The sequence below is a fragment of the Suncus etruscus genome, chromosome 10 (genome assembly GCF_024139225.1).
Source record: "Suncus etruscus isolate mSunEtr1 chromosome 10, mSunEtr1.pri.cur, whole genome shotgun sequence".
NCBI classification, from domain to species: Eukaryota; Metazoa; Chordata; class Mammalia; order Eulipotyphla; family Soricidae; genus Suncus; species Suncus etruscus.
The window spans coordinates 33,338,223-33,353,084 of NC_064857.1; the positions used below are offsets into that span (position 1 = coordinate 33,338,223).

Here is a 14,862-nt window from a genome sequence, read left to right on the forward strand (position 1 = left end):
CATTTGATTAGATAAAATCTTTTAAAGACTCCAATATAAATTATTAGACTATAATAATTAAACATGCCAAAGTTTATTACATTTGTATCATATATTATTACACTTTAAATCTATTCTAAAAAAGTAAAATAATAGACATCTAAGTTTCTTATGATAAAACTGGTGAATTTAACATGGTCTGGTTACTGCCACCAATGACACTCCACAGATACCTTACATTTACTTCATTCTGCATCTAAAATTTTTATAATCGCACCTGCTGTATTTGGACATAAACATTACACATTTCAAATATTTTTCTTCTTTTAAAAAATTAAAAGAGCTATGTTAATAAAATGATCCAGCTATTGCCATATTTATGGCACTAGAAGCTACAGATCTGAAATGAAAATGTTATCCACGGTACTTTTTAGTTCTGCTGCAGGTGCATGCCTGAATAGCTTTAATTTCTTTGGATACAAAGAAATGCTCTCCATCTAGTACACTGAATATGCCTTTGTTAATATTCACTTTCAGCAAGCTGACAAGGAAAAGCAAAAAGAGCCATTGCTTGAATACAACCACAGAAGAACAATATTCATCCTATGAGTATATCCTCATCACCCAGTGATTTGTCATCTTTGCCTGCACTCACAACTGGGAAGATACACATAAATAAGAAATAACCATCAACAAGGTTTCAACACAAAATAATCAGAGTGATGTAATAAGGTAGAGTCATGTTTTAAATGTCCTATCTCTGCTTAACACTCTAATTAGCTCCCAGGAACCCTTTCCTAATACTTTATTTATTTGCCCACCAGTGGTGTAAATATGCACTTTATATATATATATATATATATATATATATATATATATATATATATATATATATATATATATATATATTCAGAAATGAATCTGCTCAGGAATAGATAAAAAGAAAACAAAATTAAAAAAAAATAAAAACACCCTGAAGACCAGCTTCAGGCAATTCTTTCTGAAAAGCAAACCTATTTTAAAGCTGTCCACTCATCACTAAAATCTGTAAAGTGAACTTTCAAAGAAACAAACAACAAAGGAAAACATTTTCTTTTATGTCAAAAGATGCACAGGTGGTATTCTCTTTTGTGATATTAAAGAAAGCATACATAATGGAAGAGATTCTAAATAATTGCCACTTATTAGAAAATCTAACTCGTTTAAAAATTGTACTAATATTTTTTCTTTGATAACTTGCTTACAGTGAACTTATAGTGACACAAGAGTAGAGCATAAATAAAGGCCACAAAACAAACATACAGTATAAAATGGGTTATAAAAGTATCAACCAAGAGACAGTTATAATATCTACACCATGAGAACTAGATTTGGGTAGTATGTCTTTAAGAAATCAACAGGCAGGTCTGGAGAGGTGGTGCAGAGCTGTAAGGTGTCTTCCTTTCCAGCTCTAGCCTACAATGGACCTCTGTTAGATCCCCCAGTCTCCCATATGATCCCCCAAGCTAGGATCGATTTCTGAGTGCATAGTCAAGAGTAAACCCTGAGTGTCACCGGGTGTGCACCCCCCAAAGAAGTAAACAGGCAACAACAAAAATAAACAAATATTACAATTGTTGCTTCATTGTTTATTTGCAATAATTTACTCAGTTTACAGGCAACTATTGTCTTTAAATATCATAATTTCTTAAGTCATCATTTTTTTTTTCTTTACAGCTTTACATTAGGAATTGAACTCCAAACTAAAATCACTGAATTTTAATGTGGCTGTCAAGGTGACAGGTGAGGAGTGAGAAGAATGGTGAGGGGTAGGTAGGGAAAAATGGAATATGGGAGCACTGGTGATGAGAGTTGAGATTGGTGGTGGGAGCAGTTTTAATATCATATGCCTAAAACTCAACTATCAAAATCTTTGTAAACTCCAGTTCTTTAATTAAATAAAAATTTATTTTTTAAAAAAAGAATAATTTAGGAGTACCAAATAAAAGTAAAAAAATATCAGGTTGCTTTTTAAATTCAGAGAGTATGAGTATACTTTAGAGATATACTGTTTCAATTGGTTCTCATCCATGGAGAGCTGAAGTCTCCAGCTCAACCATGGCTGTCCAGAACAGGTATGTATCTTCCAAACTCAATAGTCACTAAACTCCAGTTAAATACATGCTATCAGTCATGGAAATTGGAGACTAACTTTAAAAATCAGGGCTTCATTGATTTGGTAAGAAGAGTTGTTAAATATTATCTGCACACTAGTGAACCTGGCACCTAGAAAAGTGTGATTCTGGTTCAGAGAATACTTAAGAGAAGGCACCAATCAGTCGATAGGACAACAGAAGAAGACAGAGGATACAGGAGACCTGAGAGATATTAAGCAACGAAGAGAATTAAGAATAAAAAATTGAGGTTTAAATTCAAGAAAATATCAATGCAGTAAGACTCTTCAGAGTAAGCAGAACCAACTGATTATCAATTATAAATAAAAGAATATAATTATTTTACATGAAAAATAAACAAAAAGGCATAAATAGAAGAAAAGAGAAAAGAGGAAGAGAGCTAAGGTGGAAATGAGAGAGAGGAAAGGAAGTATAGTGAAGGAGGGAAGGAAGAAAGGAAAGAAGAAAGAAGGAAGGATAAAGGGTGGAATTGTGGAAGGAAGGAAAGAAGGAAGAAAGGAAGGAAGGGTGGAAGGAAGGGTGGAATGGTGGAAGGAAGGAAGATGGAAGTAAGAAAGCGAAAAAGGAAGGAAGGAAGGAAAGGTGGAATGGTGGAAGGAATGGAGGAAGAAATGAAGGAAGGAATATAGAAAGGAAGGAAGGGAGGAAGGAAGGGGAGAAGGATGAAAGGAAGGAAAGAAGGGAGAAAGGAAGGAAGGAAGGAAGGAAGGAAGGAAGGAAGGAAGGAAGGAAGGAAGGAAGGAAGGAAGGAAGGAAGGAAGGAAGGAAGAAAACCAAATCAGTTATGCAAAAACAAAAATCATTAAAAATACACAGAAACTTAAAGGGCTAAAGTACATGTTTTGCATATAAGAGGGCAGTTCTGATCAAAGGTACTCAATAGTCTCCTGAGAAATGCCAGAAGTGATCTCAGAGCACAGAGCCAGAAACAGCCCCCAGACACTGTTGGATGTTGTCACTAAACATAATAAAATACCAGGAAAATTAAATAAATATTAAGATGAGGCATAACTTCGAATGTAAAAATGAGGCCATTGCAATATATTCATGAGTCACATGACCATATTATCATGTATGATGACAATATTGATAATATGAGGTGAGAAATTATCCCTACCTTATTCTTAAGGACTGTAAGAAAAAGATAACATTTATAAAGAAATGTTACATTATAAATACATAATTATAAATATAAATACTTATAAATATAAATTAAGTTACATTATAAATCCCATCCTGTTTATGGGATTGTAACTTTCAGAATCAAATGGCAAAAAGCTTTAAAGTCTCTAATATAGCTATAGACAAAGTATCAGTGTAAGCTGATTATAGAAATTTGATCTAAATAGAAGCTGGGGGAGGTTGAAAATTTCTTGTTTAATTTCTTTCTCTGTAGCAAGGCACAGAGAGTGTGTTTTAACATTCTGCCCCCAGGGTTTGATACTTCCAAATCAGGCTCAAGGAGAAAACAGCATTTTCTTGCAATCCATGAATCATTAATCATACTCAGTATTAACCGCAGCTCAGTAAATGTCCTTGCTTCTTTATTTTACACCAAGTAATGTGAATAGTGACCAATGGGAGCACCTTCAAAATGCATTAAGTTTCTTTTTGATCTACATGTTATGTTTTATGTTTCATATGGTATTTTGCATAATTGCTCATAACTATTACTAACTGCAAAAATGAAGTTACACTTAATTAAAGAGCTATAAAACTGCAGATGACCAAACACTTTCCTAAGCATTTACTCAGTCTAGAACCTACATGCTATGCTACTGTCCAAAGAAGTGTTGAATTAAGAACATTTCTCTTAAGGGGTGATTGCCATTGGGATTTCAACTTCACAATAAGAATAGTGAAATACATGTTATTCTTATTCCCCCTGGATCTCCTACTTCTTGCTAGAGGCAGACAAGACAAAAAAAGATCAAAATAGTGTTGGCAGAATCATGAGCGAGCATTTGATCAAACCATAGTCTTATAAATGACTTTGAAATTGAACCATACTGACAATCTCTAGCCTATGAATTTAAGAGTTTCTTTAATAACAATGAAGAATAAAATCTTTCTTTAAAGTGAGAATTTAAAAAAAATCTATTTACTTAAAATTCAGATAAGTTAAATTGATGTATTCCAAGACTATTTCAAGTATGTTTTTTGAATAGGTTTCTTTATGTCCAGAAAGTACACTCATTTTAAGTCTTATTACTCTTCTTTTCTTGACAATAAAATTTCAAAAGTAAACAAATCTCAAGGCTTTTTTGCTTGATGCTGATCATATTCAGGTGCTACCTTTATGGATCTAATCTGAAACAAAAAGTAATCAAATATTTCCATTTGCTTATATATTGAGACTCACTATAATTTGTAAATAGTTTTATGGATCTGAAAGAAAAGGTAATTTATATCATAAACCTTCATTTTATGGGTATACCAGAAGAAGTCTTAATAATCTGAGATTTTCCAGGAGTTAAATCAAAGGCTAATCTGGGGATGTTTTTATATGTCTATAAAAGGAAGCAACCAAGCTTTAGAATGTACATAGATTGCACAGGATGCCTAGATCCAATGGAGTCCAATGGATTCCTGAATCTCCATTCTAGATAGGACATGCCCATAATTTGGTTCAATGTTAAAGGCAATAAAAGTGTTAAATCTTTCAGATGCTCCAGTATTTTTTATATATTTTTTGAGGTTAGGTGACAAAAACTATTTCAGGGAAACCAGAAACAAATTATTTAATAAAATTAACCAAATAAACTTGTTATATAACTTTTTCTGTTGCTTGAGTTTTTATTAACAAAATAGCATTGCTATAGTATATATGAGGGAATTTAGGCCAATATACTAATTAACATCAATGATGATAGTAGTATCTTTATGTTCTCACTCTATATAATTTGGATTTTCCCCCCAAGCAGTTGTCAGGGTGGTCAGGAACCTCACAGATAATTTTCAAAAAATTTTGGCAAAATTGCTCTGGTGGCTTAATGGAAAGTTACAAGAATGCAATATAGCTCTAACCCTGTGGTTCAGGAAATAACTCCTGCTGTCCAGAGCTGCTGGGTGAAGGGGCCTCCAGAGCCATACCTGACACTTTTCACACTTCTAGGGTTTTACCTAAACATGCCTAGGGACCATATGGTTCTGGAATGTGAACTGTGTTGAATACATGGTTTGCATGTGCCTAAACTGTGATACAATCTCTAGGCCTCCTTTATATTATTTACTTTATTATATTCTGATATTTTACAACAAAATATTTTACTTAATAAAAGCAATTTTTTGAGGAGGGCACAGCTAGCAGTGCTCAGAACTCACTACCGGTTCTAAGTTAATGATCATCCACTAATAGTGTCCAGTGGGCCATATGAGGTGATAAGGAATGAATCCAGGTAGATCATATTTAAGGAAAGAGCCTTATCTGCTGTACTATATCTCCAGCCTCAATGAGGTTAAATTATAACACAAGCTTTATCATAAGAGAAATAACATTGGTAGCTAGACATGTGTTCCATATCTTTTCTCTTCTTCCACCCACAACTGTCCTTCAAAGAGTTTCAACTTTCAGAAATTGACCAGATGTGCTGTCTTGGTCAAGCCTCAGATTCTTCATCAAATTTTAATTATAGTTATATTTGTTTGATAGATGAACTTTAGGGGGATTCACAGCAAACATAAAGAGTTACTAACAGGTACTAGCAGTTGCATATCAACTTTTAGTTGGTATGACAATGCTACAAGCAATTAATATCAACTTTAAGAAGTATATTATCTTCTGTAGTTGGGAAATTCAATGAGTTTTACTTTGTTAAAGACAAGCTATTATCTAGCTATCTTCTGGAACTCTTTTCTTCTTGATATTTTTCTAGCTTCTAGATGCTGTACAAATGGATTTTCTTAACTTTCAAAATGAATATCAGTGCACTGAGTTTTTATGCTCCAGTCCTCTGGCTTCTTATGCTCTATCTCTTACATAAAAAGTTCCTTTTGAGGGGCCAGAGAGATAGCATGGAGGTAAGGCATTTGCCTCGCATGCAAAGAATGGTGGTTCGAATTCCGGCATCACATATGGTCCCCTGAGCCTGCCAGGAGCGGTTCTGAGTGTAGAGCCAGGAGTAACCTCTGAGAGCTACGGGTATAACCCAAAAATCAAAAAAAAAAAAAAAAAAAAAAAAAGAAGTCCCTTTTGAAAACCTTAGCCTGTCCTGGATTATACAGATAAATAGTTTCAACAAAATGTCTAACACTCAATTCTATTTATAACTTTAGTTTTCCTGTGACATGAAGATTTGGAATTTGGCATCATTAGGAGTCAATATTTTATGTACAGTTATTTTTTTCCTCTCTGTACTCAATGTAAGTAGGATATGTGTCCATGTTCCAGTTGGTTTCTGACAGGCTACAAAAATCCAAGAGTCTTTCTATCCTCTCATTCCACAGAAAATCTGTTTTATTATCTTTTTTTTTTTTTTTTTTGGTTTTTGGGCCACACCCATTTGATGCTCAGGGGTTACTCCTGGCTATGTGCTCAGAAATCGCCCCTGGCTTGGGGGGACCATATGGGATGCCGGGGGATCGAACTGCGGTCCTTCCTTGGCTAGCGCTTGCAAGGCAGACACCTTACCTCCAGCGCCACCTACCCGGCCCCCTGTTTTATTATCTAATGTTGCAATTATTATAGTACCTGTGGGGATCAACCACATTAATGGTCAATAGAACTTCTTCCAAACCATTACTTCATCCACAGTAAGAATTCAGAAAAATTCATTGCTTATAGCATTATAAATCATATGAATTTTGAGGTAAATAAATATAGCCCTAACTCCACAAATATTCCTATAAATATCTTTTAATAAGTTATAACAAAAATAAAAACAGTATTTTCAGCATATAAAGTTAAATATATCTTGCATTTTATATTAGTTTTTCCATTTCATAATAAAATATTTTGAAAACTCATTATTTTTCTTGAGAGTCCACATATATACAAACATAGACTCAAAATCAAAGACTGGAGGAAAATCATCCAAGCAAACAACACCCTCAAAAAAGCTGGGGTGGCCATATTAATATCTGATGACACCAATTTTATACTCAGAAAAGTGGTAAGGGACAAAGATGGACACTATGTACTAATCAAGGGATATGTACAACAGGAAGAAATCAGACTATTAAACATACATGCACCCAATGAGAGACCAGCAAATTATCTAATACAATTACTGACAAATCTGAAAGAAGAAAGCAATAATAACACAATCATTGTGGGAGACCTCAACACAGCCCTATCAACACTTGATAGGTCAACCAGACTGAAACCCAACAAAAACATACTAGCCCTGAAAAGAGTTATGGAAGAAAGAGGTCTAGTATATATATACAGGACACTCCATCCCAAAAAACCTGGACACACATTCTTCTTTAATGTACATGGGTCATTCTCCAGAATAGACTACATGCTGACACATAAAATATACCTCCATAAAATCAAGAGGATAGAAATCTTGTAGGCTACCTTTGCTGACCACAAGGCTCTGAAATTAGATGTGAAATACAAAGCCACACAGAAGAAAAACTTTAACAATTGGAAATTAAACACCCTGCTACTGAACAACCAGTGGGTCCACGATGAAATCAAAAAGGAAATCAAAACTTTCCTAAAAACAAATGACAATGAAGACACAAACTGCCAGAACCTATGGGGCACAGCAAAAGTGGTCCTGAGAGGAAAATTTATAGCTCTACAAGCACACATCAGGAAGAAGTAGCATACCTGAATAACTTAATGGCGCAGCTCAAAAAATTAGAAAATGACCAACAAAAGGAACCAAAAATAGGGAGACAGAAGGAAATAAAAAAGCTGAAAGCAGAACTCAATGAAGGGAAAAACCAAAAAAACAATCAGAAAGATCAATGAAAGCAGAAGCTGGTTCTTTGAAAAAATAAACAAGATTGATAGACCATTGGCAAAACTCACAAAGAAAGAGAGAGAGAGAGAGAAATCTGATAACCCGTATTAGAAATGAAAAGGGAGAGATCACGACAGAAATTGCAGAGATCCAAAGGGTAATCAGAGACTACTTTGAGAAACTTTATGCTACTAAACTTGAGAACCTAGAAGAAATGGAAAAATTCTTGGACACTTATAACCTTCCACAGTTAAGTAAGGAAGATGTAGCATATCTAAACACCCCCATCACTTCTGAGGAAATTGAAACTGTAATCAAACATCTGCCCAAAAAGAAAATCCCAGGCCCAGATGGTTTTACTAATGAAATCTTTCAAGAGGAGCTACTACCAATCCTAGCCAAGCTCTTCTATAAAATTGAAAAAAATGGAAACAGTCCCAAACAGCTTTTTATGAAGCCAAAATCACCTTGATACCAAAACCAGACAGAGACACTGCCAAAAAAGAAAATTACAGACCAATATCCCTGATGAATGCTGGTGCAAAGATCTTCAACAAAATCCTGGCAAATAGGATCCAATGCATCATCAAGAAGATCATACAGTACAACCAAGTAGGTTTCATCCCAGAAATGCAAGGATGGTTTAACATCCATAAATCTATCAACATCATACATAACATCAACAAGAAGAAAAATAAAAATCACATGATGCTTTCTCTGCATCTATTGATATGATCATGTGATTAGGCACCCAGATTCTTAGATCAGACAGATTTGGGGGTCATGCCCAGTGGGAATCAGGATTTTCTTTTAACTCTTTCTGAACAACAGTCACTCCTGGTGATATTCAAGGGTAATTGAAATTCAAACAAATATTGGTGGCTGCAAAGTAAGTTCCACAATTCATGTGAACTATCTGTATTGTTTTCTTATATAATATACTTAAATATGTGCTTATTTGTGTATCTTTTACATCAGGATGTTCATAAAAATGATGAAGATAATAAAGGGAATTAATGCTGTCAAATATAAGATATTTAAATATATGATTAACTGTAAAATGAAATAGTACATACCTTCAAATAATGTAGATTAATATATTATAATATAAAAATGATCTCCTTTGATCCTTGAACTTAGGGATCAATGCCAGAGAAGGAAAGAAATCAAGGCTTAAAGGAAGAATATGAGAAAGGAAAGTTATGAGGGAATGAGAGTCTGGCCTCCAGCTATATTGGCGATATGGGAGAGTAATATAGGTATTATCCAAAGTGTATACTCAACAACACTGTAGACTTGATATCTAAGCTGAAACAACCAAACTTTGTAATGCGTCTGTCAAGGTCTAAGGCAGGGTAGGAGAATGACAGAGTATGAGAACACTGGTGATGAGAGTTGAAATTGATGATGGGACAGGTATTGAAATGTTATATGCCTAAATTCAACTATCAATAACTATAAATCACAGTTGATAATTCTGTTACTTCTTTTGTTTCTGAACATTAGGTTGCCTCAGATATACACTGTCATCAAAATTGGTCTGTTCCACAGGACAACAGCATGAATGCAAAATGCAGTTTTCAGAAATTCTAAGCACTAATTTCGATACTGTGGTTTTATGGGACATGTTTTTAGCTGCCAGGGCTTCTGAAAGTATGAGAGGGCAGGGGGCAAGGGGAGGGTGCCTGCACTCAATGTGAAAACAGTCCTGGTAAGGTGAGACCAAATATCAGCATATCTGTTGTCTCTGTAGAGAGCCAGAGATGAGTAGTGAAGCAGAGAAAATAATAAAGCTGTGGTTACAGCTGATGATGCAGCAGGCATGTCTTTAGGAGGTCAGAGACTTGGTCTGCCCTCTCCTCCAGATATTGTCAGCTTTCAGCTGTGTGGCCAGTATACCCCAAATTTTTCATAGCTTGGCTTACATCTTTTGTGAGAACAGAGTGAGTCTATGGAACTGGCTGTTGCAAACCTGGAGACTGTGTTTGTTTCCAAAAATTCTATTTCTAGATGGAATTTATTAAACTAAAGTCCAGTGTAAGGATAATTTTTCCCTTACAGTTTTGCATACAATAAGTATGTTTTATTCAATAATGCAACCTAAAGTTTTGACAAATCTTGACAACATTATAAAATAATGTAGTGATGCACTGATTTATATTTCATAGTATCTAATATTTAAAAATAAAATAAATACTAATGTCCTTTCAAATCTGTGTCTGAAAAACTTAGATAAGAGAAAAATAATATTTCCTCATTATCTAACTGCAGGTAATTTCATGTATCTGCCTTCTTAGAAACTTGATCTTCCTTATTTTTATAAGTGCATTCTTTAACTGAATCACTATGAGATACACAGTTTCAAAGTTGTACAAGATTTGAGTTTCAATCATACAATGTACAAAACAGCTTCCCCAGTGCATATGTCCTGTCACCAATGTCCTAATTTTCATCTCCTCTCCCCCTTCTCCCTGCCTGCCTCTGTGGCAAATAGTTTCCTTTTCTCTCTCTCTCTCTTCTTTTTCTTTTACACTGTAGCTTGCGATATTGTTACCAAAGGGTATCATCCACTGGCAAAATTCACAAAGAAAGAGAGAGAGAAACTTGATAAAGCAGATTAGAAATGAAAAAAGGGAGATCACTAGAGATATTGCAGAGATTTAAAGGGTAATCAGAGACTACTTTGAGAAACTCTATGCCATGAAACATGAGAACCTGGAAGAGACAAATTATTGGACTCTTATAACCTTCCACGATTGAATAAGGATGGTGAAGTATATCTAAATATCCCCTTCATATATTGAGGAAATTAAAATGCTAATAAAAAGTCTTCCCCAAAACAAAAACCCAGGCCAGATGGGTTCACTAATGAATTCTTTCAAACCTTTCAAGAGGAACTACTACCAGTCTTTTTCAGGCTCTTTCATAAAATTGAAGAAACAGTAACATTTCCAAATAGTTTTTATGGAGCTAACATCACCTTGATAACAAAACCAGATAGAGATGTTGCCAAAAAAAATTACAGACCAATATCCCTGACGAACACAGATGCAAATATCCTCATCAAAATTCTGGCAAATAGGATCCAATGCATCATCAAGAAGGTCATTTATTCACCATGACCAAGTAGGTTTATCCCAGGAATGCAAGGATGATTTAACATGGTAAATCAATCAACATAATATACCATATCAAGAAAAATAAAAATAAAATCATATAGTCTTATCAACAGATGCAGAGAAAGTATTTGGTAAGATCCAACACCCATTCTTGATAAAAACTCTCATCAAGATGGGAAAGGAAGGAACTTTTCTCAATATAGTCAAGGCTATCTACCACAAGCCAATGTCAAATATTATTCTCAATAGATTTAAACTAAAAGCCTTTCCTCTAAAATCTAGTACAAGACAAGGCTGCCCTCTCTCACCACTCCTATTCAACATAGTACTGGAAGTACTTGCCCTAGCAGATTAGACAAGAAAAAGATATCAAGGGCATCCAGATAGGAAAGGAAGAAGTTGAGCTCTCACTGTTTGCAAATGACATGATACTATATTTAAAAAACCCTAAAGACTGCCAACTACATAGTATTCCATTGTATCGATGCTCCACTCCGTTTCTTATTTAATTCATTTGTTTACAAACACTTAGGTGTTTCCAGATTCTGGTTATTGTGAATAGTGCTGCAATCAACACAGGAATGTGGAAGTCTTTTCTGTCTTTCTGCATTGTTTCTGGGTCCTTAAAGTATATTTCTAGGTCTAGAAGTAATATTTCTGGGTCATATGGAAGCTCAATGTCTACTTTTTTTTGAAAAATGTACAACTTTTTCCCAAAAAGTCTGGACCAATTTACATTTCCACTAGCAGTAAATGAGAATCCTTTTCTCCCAGCATCCACACAAGCATTGATTGTTCTTTGCGATGTGTGCCAGTCTTTGTAGTGTGAAATATCACATTGTCGTTTTGATTTGCAGCTCTTTGATGATTAATAATGTGGAGCAGGTTTTTATTTTAATGTGCCTTAAAAGTTGTGTTTTGTAGTTTTCTTTGTATATGTCTTTCACCTCTACAGTTCGGTTGATTTCAAGGTACTTGATTCTTAGAGGCACACATGTGTTTTACTAGTTGTTAGGCAGCTCATTTCTGAGCTCAAGGATTCTGTCCTCATCAGTTGCTATTCTGTTGATGAGGCCTACTAGTGATTCTTTTAGTTCATCTACCAACATATTCTGTCCTTCCATTTCTGTAATATTTTCTCATTTCTGTTCTCATATTCTTTTATTATTTGGGTTTTCTACAAAGTTCTTCAAAGTCATTTTGTGACTTTTGTAGAGTGGTGATGTTTTGTATGTGTTGTGGTGTGACTAGAAAAAAATGTGTAGCTACAGAGCAAAATGGAATGACTGTCTACATTGTTCTTCGGGCACACTGACCTGGCTCTTCTGAGTCACACCGAGGACCCTACTGCCTGTCTGTCTGCCTCAGTTTTTTTTATATTCATTTTTCTTATTAATATGTACTTAATAGGGCTTAGTAATAGTATAGTGGGTCAGGCACTTGCTGTGAACATAGCTGACTAAAATTTGTTCCTTGGAATTCCATAAAGTCCCCTTAATACTGACAAGAAAAATTCCTGAGTGAAGAACAAGGACCACACGTGGTCATACCATACAGATTGTTTGGGTCCAAGAGAGTTCACTAAATTGAGAACATGATTTGCATGTGAGAAGTCTGGATTTGATATGTATAGTTTCTGAAGACTAGAACAGCAGGAACAATCCCTGAGAACAGTGCTAAGAGTTGATCCATAGCACTGCCATGTGTGCTCCAAAAAGAAAATTCAACCAACCAACCAAACATGTGAACAAAGCACCCTACCTGCTGTACTCTTTCAAGAGCTTACATTTACTTATTTTTTTAATCAAGTGTTAGTTTTGCTTATGCTAAACATCAAACCAAACAGAAGTATAAAAATCCACTCATAACAGCAATCAAAATATTTTCTTAAAATTATGCATTTTTAGAAACTCATGAATCAAACATAATTAAATATAAAGAATGCTGTATGCTAATTTATGTAAAATCATAGCACTTTTGTGTTTATATAAAGGTTTAATAATTCAAGGTTGAGAATAGTCCAGAGCATATGCCTTACAAGAAGAAAGCTCCAAGTTCAGTTTCTCTTAGCACTTCTCAGCCCCATTAGCACACATAGATGTGGAGATTCCAACACCACCAGCAAAAAGAATGATGCACTATAGGTCAATCATTTAATCATCAGTTCCCACAAAACTGTACTGAGTCTGACAGGGGTTTCTCTGACGCTTCCACTACAGCTGAAGAGATCCTACTATACATGGGCCTCTCAAAACACCCAGGCTTTAGGATAGCTTATATTTTATTAGGTCAAACACATACAAGAAATATAGCACTCATATATATTATTTTTATCAAATATATATATGATATAAATCTATCATAGTATCATGTCTTAATTATATACTTATGTCAAATATTTTATAAAAACAATATATATAATATATATATATAAATAAGGGGCTAAAGTGGTGGTGCAGGGCATAAGGCATATGCCTTGTGCACTCTAGCCGAGGAACAGTGGTTTGATTTCCCAGTGTCACATATGGTCCCCCAAGCCAGGAGCGATTTCTGAGTGCATAGTCAGGAGTAACCCCTGAGCATCACTGAGTGTGGCTGAAAAACAAAACAAAAAACATAAAAATAATATATATTATTATATAATATGTCTATCATAATATAATAATAGTATTCATATATACTACATTATAGTGATACCTATTATATAATAATATATGACATAAAATATATAATTTCCCTCTTCACAGAGTACTTTTACTGAATATATATAAATAGAGTTAAAAAGTACTTTTTAATTAGTGATAAAGTTAATAAAATTAATTTTGTATTTATATGAATTAAATAAAATAAGAGAAATGATTTGGTAAATAAAGAGTGAGAAATGAGATTAATAAATAGATATGTGATTATTCTTAAAATAAATATCTGATATTGCAGAAGAACCATGTGATGATTTTAGTTTTTTATTCCTATACTCAATTGACAAAACGATGTTATATAGCTACGGTTGATATTAAACCATTTTTTTTTTAGATTTTAGTCCTACATAATTTTTACATAGAAGGACATTTATTTCTTTGTCTCCAACACAATTAAATACAACCTTCTATGTTTTTTTTTTTGTTTTTTTTTTTTTTTTTTTTTTTTGTGGTTTTTGGGTCACACCCGGCAGTGCTCAGGGGTTATTCCTGGCTCCAGGCTCAGAAATTGCTCCTGGCAGGCACGGGGGACCATATGGGATGCCGGGATTCGAACCGATGACCTCCTGCATGAAAGGCAAACGCCTTACCTCCATGCTATCTCTCCGGCCCCTTCTATGTTTTTCTTACAGCCAACTCTCCATGGCAACACATATTGATTTACCAGCATGCTTGTAATTGTATGGCCAACTTTATGTAATCTCTACTGCTCACCATGAATCTAAAATTTTTCTCTTTCTAGCTTTGCTTTCAGAGTCACTTTTCAGGAGCTGTTTATTGTACTCTAGGAAAACACATGGAGAGAGATGATCCTTTAGAGTGAAAGGTAGCTTTTATCCCAGTCATCCTCTCAGGGTCAGAATTTCTCCAGCAGTTCTTTTGTGAAAGTGGAGATCTGCCTGATGACTAAAAGTGTCCATAGTTGTCAGAAGCAATAACAAATTTCAACTTATGAAAACAAACAAAAGAAAAATAG

At 34.5% G+C, this 14,862-nt stretch overlaps 1 protein-coding gene across 1 annotated transcript in view; it reads right to left on the reverse strand.

The window, feature by feature from the left end:
• Positions 1–14,862, reverse strand: part of NKAIN3 (sodium/potassium transporting ATPase interacting 3) — a 559,837-nt gene that overhangs the window by 258,850 nt on the left and 286,125 nt on the right. The window lies entirely within an intron of this gene.